General features: G+C 45.2%; 1 pseudogene across 1 annotated transcript; it reads left to right on the forward strand.

Annotated features, from left to right (window-relative positions):
- The first annotated feature begins 399 nt into the window (after positions 1 to 399).
- On the forward strand, positions 400 to 10397 carry LOC307058938 (suppressor of cytokine signaling 5-like; annotated as a pseudogene). Its single transcript has 3 exons — positions 400 to 532; positions 8659 to 9076; positions 9213 to 10397. The product of its transcript is annotated as a suppressor of cytokine signaling 5-like (transcript).
- The last annotated feature ends 253 nt before the right edge of the window (positions 10398 to 10650 follow it).

Consider the following 10650-nt stretch of genomic DNA (forward strand, 5'->3'; position numbering starts at 1 on the left):
GCCAGGCGGCCGCTCAGGGGGCTGGCGGCCCACGGAGCGCAGAGCAGCGCCCAAGCGGGGCACGCCGGAAGGGGCTCAGGCCGGGTCAGGGGGCTGGCGCGCCGGGGTCGGCCTCGCCTGCCGAGGGCCGGGCCCTGGAGTGGCCCCAAGGGGCGGGCCGGCCTGGCGGGGAACGAGAGGCGATGACTGCCGGCGCGGAAGGACGCCGGAGCTGAGGGGCGCGGACCGGCTGCCCAGAGGCGGGGGGTGAGGGGCGGCGCCACCTCAGTGGAGGGGCGCCGCACGCCCGGGGACCGGACGGCGGCGGTTAGGCGAAGCTCCCGGCGTTGACCCGGGCCTTGCCCCGGCGGCCGTTGCCCCTCGTGGCGGAGGCCGCTCCACCGCTCACCTTTCCGCTCCATGGCGAGACCGGTAACTGCCTGGCGCCTGCGCACTCCAGTGGCGGTGACTCCCGCTCCCGCCGCGGCCCAAAACCAAGCCCGCGCACACCCCGCCCCCCAGTTCCCGCCCCGCCCCGCCCACGACGGCGCGCGTCTGCGCGTTGAGCGCGGAGCCTACCACCTGTTCCCGAGAAGGGGGGGGCAGTAAAGAATTGGGGGAGGAGGGGTGAAGGAAATAACACCGAGGAGGAACACGCAAGGGGTGTTTGAGGACCGAGCTTGGAAGCCTCGCAGGGTCAGCTTTGTTCTGTTTGCCGGGCGGTTACCCCTGAGGAATGGCGAAGAGCGTGGCACTGAGGGTTCCCTGCGTGCTGAGTCAGAGCTGCGCAGCCAACTGTAATCTGCCTTGTTTTCCTGATCTGTAAAATGGAATAATCAGGTGTGTCCCAGTGCCTCCGCTGAGTTATTGTGAGGGCCAATTGAGAAACTATATAAAGAAAATGGAGGGGGGGCGGGAATTACAAGTGAGAAAGAAAAGGAGGTGGGAGCAACACAAAAGAAACACTCGAAGGAAGGAACCTGTGACCTTATCCTCACTTAAAAAGTAAAAACTTTAAAAGTGAGTTTTCTCTTAAAATTTCAAATTCAACAGAAGACTGTAAACGAAGGAAGCGGGAGAGTAAAAACTTACAGTGTTTTCTTATTTTACAACTTTATCATCTTTTCAGTACAGATAAACACAGTTGTCTTTATAGAATATTTTTATACTTTTCTAAGTGCATTATCTCTTTTGATGTTCATGACAGCTTAAAGGCAAGATAGTTATTACTTCCAATGCACAAACTAAAACTCGGCGGGGATATGTACTCAGAACCTTGGTGTCCTGACACAGTGATCAGTCATCAAATCCTTGTTGTAAAGCAGGGTTAGAAAAGTTTTTCTGTAAAGGGCCATATAGTAAACCCCATAAGATCTCTTAACTATTAAGCTCTGCCACTAGAGCTCAAAAGCAGTCATAGAAAATAGGGGCTCTCAGTGTTCAAAAAAAGTCTTATTTATGGTCCCTGAAATTTGAATTTCATGTAATTTTCATGTATCATGAAATATTATTCTTCTGTTGATCTTTTTTCCACTATTTCAACCATTCTTTGCTCAGGCCTTAGTTTGCCAACCCCTTTGTAAAGTACTGCAGCTGGACTGGGTGGAAGCCTGCAGACCCTTGCCCTTAAAAGAAGTTAGACTCCAGTGGGGAAGACAGACAAGTAATTAATTGAGAAGGGAAGATGAAAGTACAGTGGTGCTGCACAGGTCAAGCGTGGGGCTTGGGCGGGATTTTATTGAGCAAAGTAGGTCATTAAGTCCAGCCAGGGAGGAGGCAGCTTTTGAGTTGGGTCTTGGGAAATGTGTAGGATTTCCAGAGGTGGAGGAGATGTCAGGCTCCTGAATGAGAAAATCAATTGAGCAAAAAGGCACAGGCTTGGAAACTTACAGGCAGGGACTGGGGCTGGTAATGACTGAAGAGATGAAGTGGAATGTGAGGCTGGAAATATAGGCTTGCCAAATTTGAAATTGAGTTAATATCTGTTGCATGGAACCCGAATCATAGCATTTCTGGGCATATTGCAAAAGAGGACAGCACCTGTTGGCCAAGGAAAACTGCAACCCAGTTTCCTCCCAATTCTATCCTTGAAAACAAAAGGTGAGTTGGGGCAGACAGTCAAGCCCTGGAGTATGTGGATTCTCCCAGCTCAGGAAAACCACATGGGGTTTAGAAAAGACAGGAGAGAGCTGGTGGCTGAGGGAAAGTCCCAGAATGGGGAAATTAGTGCCTAGCACTTACTAGGTGCTCAAATATTTGTCTAATCAAAGAATAAATGATGTGCAGTTTATGAGAAAGGTCTAGATGAGGGAGAGAAAACGCTGAGAGGGACAACAGGAGAGCTGTGCTAAAACCCAAATGGGTTAGTGCAGATCCATCAAAAAGGAAATACATCTCTGAGTGACTGTTGATTCTCTCTCTAAGAGCTCACCAGCCATCTGTTTAACAACTCATTTGAGAATTTTTCCAGAGTCAGTGTCAAGTTCACTGGACTGAGTTCCCAGGATTGACTATTTCTCCTTTTTCTTTCATCTGTTTTTCCCCAGTCTCCCAGCATGCTTCAGTTCTTCACACCTTTTCTGTAATTTCTATAATTGTTCATATAAGCTAGTTTGGTTTTTTCCCATATTCTAAAGCCTATACCATTTTTTTGTGTTTCTCGCTTTAAATGTAACTTTAAAAATCACTTTCCCCCCCTGTTTTCACAGGACTTATCCTATTTTGGATTTTCCCCTTCCAGAAGTTATTCTTAAAAGTGGTGGCCATTCTTTGGTATTCATTTTCAATTACATGCATACGCCTCTCCCACAACTGTTTTTCTGCAAGTTCTTTTAAAAGTAGAATTATTCAGAGAACATGAGTCGTCATGTTTTTGCTGCTCATGGGCAGTGTCAAAATTTAATTTCTGCAAGATCCTATTCCTTTTGAGCTAACTTATTTTTTAAGGCTGTTCTAGGATCTTACCTAATGCTTCTTTGGAATTTTTGAAATATGAGCACCTAAAGTGTAGGATACATGTTTCATCACACCCATTCCCTGCCTTGATTACCACAAACTCTCACAATTTTGATCTGAATTAAGTCCAAAGTATCACTTCCCCTCATGGCTTCCTCTATGTCCTGCAAGATGAAATAGGTAACAGAAGAAGAAAGTGAAAATATATTGAATAAGATTCCCAGTAGATGTCTGCATAATTGGAGAACCCCAATAGAACTTTCTCTTGCCTTTGTGATAGTTTTGTGAAGTATATTGGGAAAATATATTTTAGACTTGAGTATCAGTAAACATGGCACAGTCAACAGAATAATTGAAGAGAATTGAATAAAGAGATTGAGGTGTGGACAGGATTAAGGGAAACCAACTAGGGATGGTGAGGACTAGCAACAGTGGGAGTCTTTACCACCCTAGGCCTGAAGACACAAGGGGTGGAGGTGTTACCAGACCCAATGAGAGTTTGTGTTAGTCTGCTAGGGTTGCTTTCACAAAGTACCACAAACTGGGTGGCTTAAACAATAGAAATGTGTTTTCTCAGCCCTGGAGGCTAGAAGTCTGAAACCAAGGCATCAGCAGGGTTGGTTCCTTCTGAGGACTATGAGGGAAGGATTTGTCCTCTTTGCTTGGCTTGTAGGTGACAGCCTTCTCCATGACTCTTCAGATTATCTTCCCTGTATGTGTGTCTCAATCTATGTTCAAATTTCCCCTTTTCATAAGGACATCAGCCATATTGGATTAGGGCTCATCCTCAAGAGCTCATTTTAACTTGATTACCTCTGTAAAGACCCTATCTCCAAAAGGTCACCTTCTGAGGTTCTGGGGGTTAGGACTCCAATATACCTTTTGAGGACGGGGATACAGTTCAACCCATAACAGAGCTGTAGCAGTAAGAAAGGACTGCCTGAATACAGCTGTGCCCTTTGATAAAGGGATATAACCATGGCGCAGCAGGGAAATAAATACCCGACTTCTTTGTCCAATCATCCTCTCCAGCCAGTGCCTCCCATTGACAAAACTCAACTGGAAGTTAGAAGGCAAAGGTGCCTGGGTGATGCAGTCCATGCAGGCCAGCCTCCCAGGGCACAGAGCAGGGTGGAGAGGGTGGAGGGTGAATCTGGAGGGCAAACAAAAGATCCAGCACAGCCTGTCTGGGCAGTGTGTAGGATACACCCAAAGCAGCCAGCACTTTCCAAGCAAGAAGTCAGCCTCTTGGGCTCCCTGATCCCTGGAGAGGCTTGAGAACAGAAGTTGCTTGGAGATAAACCGCTTTCTGGCTTTGTTCTATAAAAGCTTATACTTCACAAGGAAATTGTGCTGGAGTGAAGGGTTGAGGGGTGTAGCTGGAGGAGATATAAGAATAAAAGCCTTGGGACTTCCCTGGTGGTCCAGTGGTGAAGAATCCACCTTACAATGCAGGGGACGTGGGTTCAATCCCTGGTCAGGGAACTAAGAACCCACATGCCACGGGACCACTAAGCCCGCGTGCCACAACTTCTGAGCTCGTGCGCCTCAACTAGAGAGCCTGTGTGCCACAAAACTACAGCGCCCATGCACCCTGGAGCCTGCGCGCCACAACTAGAGAGAGAAAACCGGCATGCCACAACTAGCGAGAAGCCCGTGCACCACGACGAACGAGCCCGCGTGCTGCAACAAAAAGATTCCGCGTGCCTCAACGAAGATGCCACGTGCTGCAACTAAGACCCGACCCAGATAAAGATAAATAAAATTTTAAAAATGATAAATAAATCTTAAAAAAAATAGAAGAATAAAAGCCATGGCTTGGTAGGGTGGGAAACTATGCATCCTTTTGGATGCTCTGGCCACAGCGTGAAGGTTGGAGGAGGGGAGGAGATTCTCTAGCAATGAGGAGGTTACAGAGATTGATGGTTCTGGAGGCAGGTAGAGCCCTTGCTGTGCTCCCTGGAGGTGCTCTGGGGAGGCAGCAGGGTGTTGCAAACTGACCTGCGCTGATCGTGTCCAAGTCTTAGTTCTTCTACCTGGGTAAAGAACTTCTACCAGAGAAGTGTATAGTAATGAGGATTTGTTTGCCCCACATCCTCTCTCCCGGATATAAAGAAAACAAGTTTTGACTAAAATCTGCCACACACATTTGTAAACATTCATTAGCAGGCAGGCACAACACAGCTCTTGTGACTTGTGTTTATTCTCTGAGGTCACTCTGTCCTCTTGGAACCTCTGGCCCCAGGTTTAATTTCTCCAGTTTGGCAATCTCGGGGCCAGAGTGAAAACTGTTTAGGAAATACGTAAAAATGGGCAACATGGTTTAGACATTTGAGTTCTGATTTCTACCTGCTATGCAATGTCAAATTCATATTTCTTTTCCTTCTTTCAGATACTTTCCACCAGGCCCACCCTCATGACAAACATGTATTGAGTACCCACTGCAGCCCGGGCAGGAGACTAAGGGCTTGGAGAAGCAGAGAAGAAGAAAACATAGCCCTTGCCCTGTAGGACTTAATAGCTAATTTTTTTTTTTAATTTTTATTGGGGTATAGTTGATTTACAGTGTTGTGATTCAGGTGTGCAGCAAAGTGAATCATTTATACATACACACATATTCGCTAATTCTTACATAGTAACGACTGCTTACTGGACACTGTTACCCCTCATCCCTCAAACAACTCTGAGATCAGTACCATTATTATCACCTGTGTTTGACAGATGAAGAAGCTGAGGTACAACCAAAGTCGCACAAACTAGTAAGAGGCAGAATTTTGAATCTGAGCAGCCGGGCTCTCAAATTCATACTCTTAACCACACACCCTATCACCTGTCTAGTTTAGTGGGGGATTATAAATACAGTAGATGCACAAAGTACCATAGGAGCACAAAAAAAGAGGCCCGCTCAGCTCAGGATTTGAGAAGGGGTGAGGAGAGAGGCATCTCCTGAATGAGATAACACGGGGGCAGCATTGGAACACATCAAATACGTGTCAGCTGGGAACAGAAGGGAGGGACGGAACCTGCGGTCAGAGAAGACAGCATCGTATGTGGGGGAACCATAAGCAGCGTAGCATCACTGGAGTATAAAATGCAAGGGGGGACTTCCCTGGTGGCGCACCATAAACAGTGTAGCATCACTGGAGTATAAAATGCAAGAGGGGGCTTCCCTGGTAGCGCAGTGGTTGAGAGTCCGCCTGCCGATGCAGGGGACACGGGTTCGTGCCCCAGTCTGGGAAGATCCCACATGCCGCGGAGCGGCTGGGCCCGTGAGCCATGGCTGTTGAGCCTGCGCGTCCGGAGCCTGTGCTCCGCAACGGGAGAGGCCACAACAGTGAGAGGCCCACATACCGCAAAAAAATTAAAAAAAAAAAATGCAAGGGGGAAGGAGGGAGATAGTTTGCTCCGCAAATGCTGATTGGGCCCCTTCCATATGGAGGCACTGTGCTTGTTGTTGGGGGTATAGCAGAGACAGAGTTTCTAAGGAACTTGAACTTGAGCTCTCAAACATTTTGCTTCCTTATTCACTAAAATAACTTTTTGAAACTACCCCCATGCAAAACATGCAACAAATTAGGAATAGAAGGGAATTTCCTCAACCTGATAAAGGCTGAGGAAAAACCCTCAGCTGTCATTATATTTAATGGTGAAAGACGGAAAGCTTTCTCCCTAAGATCAGGAACAAGAAAAGGATGTCCACTCTCTCACCACTTCTGTTCAGTCTTGTATTGGATTTTCTAGCTAGGGTCACTAGGCAAGAAAATTACATAAAAGGCATCCAGATTGCAAAGGAAATTGACACTTTAAAAGTGTTAACATCACAGTTTTGAATGCCATCCAGTGGAATTTAAATACAATAGCAATTTGATACCCACCGTCATTCATTTTTATATGTAAAAAATAAAAATCACTTTAAGAAATTTTATATTACCGCTTTTATCCCTGAACTTGTATTTCTATTTCATTTTACTCTCACAGAAGTTTATCCTCAGGAAATGCAATTTTATGCTCAAAAGTCTTGTATTGATCATCCTATCATACTCCTCCACCATACAAATGTGCGTTTATGTTGTAATTTAATTTGTAAAAATGTTTCCTGAGATCATGATCCTCTAAAAGCTTTCTTACCTATCATTATGAGTATTATTATTGCATGATTAATCAAAATAACATATAAGATCATTTTGTGATAGATGAAATTTTATTGCAAATATACCTCGGTGCAAAGGTAGGTGATTTTTCTCAATAAGCCCTGCATCATTCTATTCATGTTTGTTTGGTAATAGCTACGAAAACTTGGTCACATAAAATAAGTACATGGGAATGGAAAGGGTTTGGCACAGGAGTATCATTGTTTAAACTCCTTCCAAATGCGCCAAAACTCACGTAGTAATCGTCATCAAAATTTATATTAATGACCATCAACTGACAACTCCAAGAGGTCCTTATTCAGTTTTGTCGAAGGCAGATAATTGGAAACCATCTGACTTGCAAAAAGTCATTAAAGTTACTTACTCTCTCAATCCAAACACCAGTATTTCAATATGTTCCTTTGTTTGGACCTTTGAGAGGTTTATACACCCTCTGGCAGTGAACCTGAGAATGATTTTTTGGGGAGGGAGAGGCCTTTTTTGTTTATTTGCTTTGATTGCCCCACTACTCCTTGGAATGACAGTGACTTTTGTTTACTGCTGTATCTCCAGGGCCTACAAGAAAAGTGTCAGATACGTAGTAGGTGCTCAGTGAATTATCTGGGATGTTATGAAAGAATGTAAAAACCATGGGTGTCTGGGTGTATGGCGGGGGAGGGACCAGGGCAGGAGGCAAAGACACAGAGGCACTCAGTGCACTGATTTGAGTTTCTCATGTCAAAGGCACCAAGAAGCCACCTTTCCCCAAATTGAAGCAGCACTGAGTAGAGAAAAGGCCTAATCTTTGTCATCTCACCTGGGTTTGAGTTTTGACATTGACACTGAATAGTGGTGACTTTTGGCAAACTCTTGGTCTTAAGAGTCTTACCCTGGGTAAAAAGAATAACTGTCCCTCTCTCAACGAGAGGCTTTTGAGGAAGTAACAAATATGATCCTGCCTGTGAAGTACCTGCACCATTGCATGCACTCAGTAAATAGGAATTGTCCTTCATTTGAACCTGCTTCTTTTCCTTTTGGTGGCACCACCTTTCCCTCTACTAGGCCAGAAATTTGCACTATTGGACTTATTCTGAACGTTCACTGGCACAGATACTAAGCAGTAGACAAGATGGTAGAGTTAGGGGCCTCAGGTGGAATCCAGGGCAGTGGGACCTCCTGTACCTCAGTTTCCTCATCTAGGAAATGGGAGTAATAACAGCCCTACCTCACAGGGTTGTTGTGCAGAATAATGTGTTAGCTTTTGTGAAGTGCTTAGAACAGAACCTGATACACAGTAAAGGGTTAATAAGTGAGTGCTACCTGGGAGAGAAGGAGCACCCCAGGGTAATAGCAGAGTGGGAGAGTGGGGATCATCTGAGTTGCTGTGTCTCCCACACACCATTTATAAGATGCATCAGGATGTTGCAGGGAGTCAGGCTCTATGGAGGAATGAACACCACTGGGCAAGTTTCAGTGAGTGTAGCAGGTTAAGGGCACCATGCGTATCTGTGGCCAGAAGAACAACATATTTCCTTCAAGGCTCCTGCCCCTCCAAAGCCATGCCTGCTATTGGTCATGAGCTTATAATCAACAGATAAAGTGGGGGAAATATGGAGTAACTTCCAATACAGGTGTCAGAATCTCTTCAGCCATGAAGGAGGAAGCTGTAGTGAAAATGCAGGCATGAACTCCAACAGATGTTTTGTCTGTCAAAGAGAAAAAAATCAGTATAGGAGACAGCTCCTCAGCAACAGGGCAGTCCCTGAAGAGGAAATGTTGCCTTATGACTGGGATTAAGCCCTTCAAAGAATTCTTCAAGGAGAAACCAAAACTGTGCCACTGAAACTCCTCAGATTGTTGAAATAAGCATTGAAATGGCTAATAATTCATGTGTCACCCCAGGAACAAGACTTGCAAGAAGAGGTTTCTACTATTGACATGCTCTGTGGGGTAGGAAGAAAAAACATTCCTGTTCTGCAGAGACACAAAGTTCATTGGATACTGGTAAAAAGCTTGGTGGAGGGAATTCCCTGGTGGTCCAGTGGTTAGGGCTTGGCACTCCCACTGCCAGGGGCCTGGGTTTGATCCCTGGTCGGGGAACTAAGGTCCCACAAGCTGCACTGCCAAAGAAAAAAGAAAAAAAAAAAGTTTGGTGGAACTCGAAGTGGACTTCAAAGGAGAGAGAGGCGAAATGGCATAAGCTCTGTACATGACATGAACATCATTTCCAGCAGCACTATAGGAAGTCACTTTCCAGCAGCTCTATAGGAGACAGAGATTGCAGGATACTGTGGGCTTGTGTTTTCCCATGAGAACTTACAACAAGCGGTCAAAGCTCCTCTTTTCTAATAAAAGAAAAACACGCCTTTCTGAATTAATGCTTGAGAAATGTTCTTTGCCTGCTGTCTCAGATTTAGCCCCTAAATGGCCTTTGATTAAACAGCATATTCCTGTGAGCCCACATTCAACATTTTTTGATACGTTTGCTCTATCCTTGGCTTCTACAGAAGATGAAGAGGATAAGCTTAGAGAGAGAAGGCAGCTTGGTATTGAAAAAGAGGTTGATCCCCTTCCCGATGCACAAATACATACGTCTGAAGACACTGTATCCGTTAATTTTTTCTATAAACTGGAACCAAAGCCAGCTCCTAGAATGACTGAAATAAATCAGAACAATTCTGCAATTTCACAAGCTAATTGTGACTCAGAAGAGGACACAACCACCCGCTGTTTGCAATCACGCAGGCAAGGGCAACGTCAGGTACCCGGAGACAGCCATGCCCATGTTAGTAGGTGGGGAGCTTGGGAAGTCCATAAACAGATTGATTACATACACTGCCTCATGCCCAATTTGCTTCAGATTACAGGCAATCCCTGTCACTGGTGAGTGATGAACCATTACAAAGCAGAGCTGTTCTTGAAGAGAAACCTGAAGGCCCATTTTTGATCAAGGACTCTGTGAAGAGTCCTCTTTTCCGTGATCTCCCGACGTGACAACAGATCCCTGCCTGCCCAAATTGAACAATGGAATCATAACCTTAGTTTTAATGCTCATGACCCTTAGACAATTCATTCTTCCACTGTAACAGGACTTTTGTGGAACGCTTTAAAGATCCCAGCTCTTGCATGTTTTTTGGATCATTGCTTACTATATCACTAAATAGGACATTGTCTTTTAGGCCGCAATATAACTGCCATGCAGTCATCTGTAGGTACACCACATATGATGGTGGTGGGCTCCCTTCCCATCAATGTTACAGGATTTTTAAAAAAGTGTCATTAAAAACAAAAAGAGTTCACTGGTTAGAATGAGAACCAGTCAAGGCAAAGTAAACTCTCCCATCCCCAAAGGGCATTACCTAGATCTGCTTTTATGTGCGTCAGAGAGTACACCTATAGCAAGCACACATATCAGTGTTAGGCTTCTTCAGTACAGTACGTAAGCTTAGTGTTAGTATCTCTCAGACGTGATCTACTGTTACTTAGATAAACGTGGTGCCTATTGAGACAACAGAGGATAGAGCTACAGGTGTTCAGTAAGGCTACAAAAACATTTAGTTGATTTAGTTAATGGGTTTTTAATGGC

This window comes from Hyperoodon ampullatus (assembly GCF_949752795.1).
Source record: "Hyperoodon ampullatus genome assembly, chromosome: 10".
NCBI classification, from domain to species: domain Eukaryota; kingdom Metazoa; phylum Chordata; class Mammalia; order Artiodactyla; family Ziphiidae; genus Hyperoodon; species Hyperoodon ampullatus.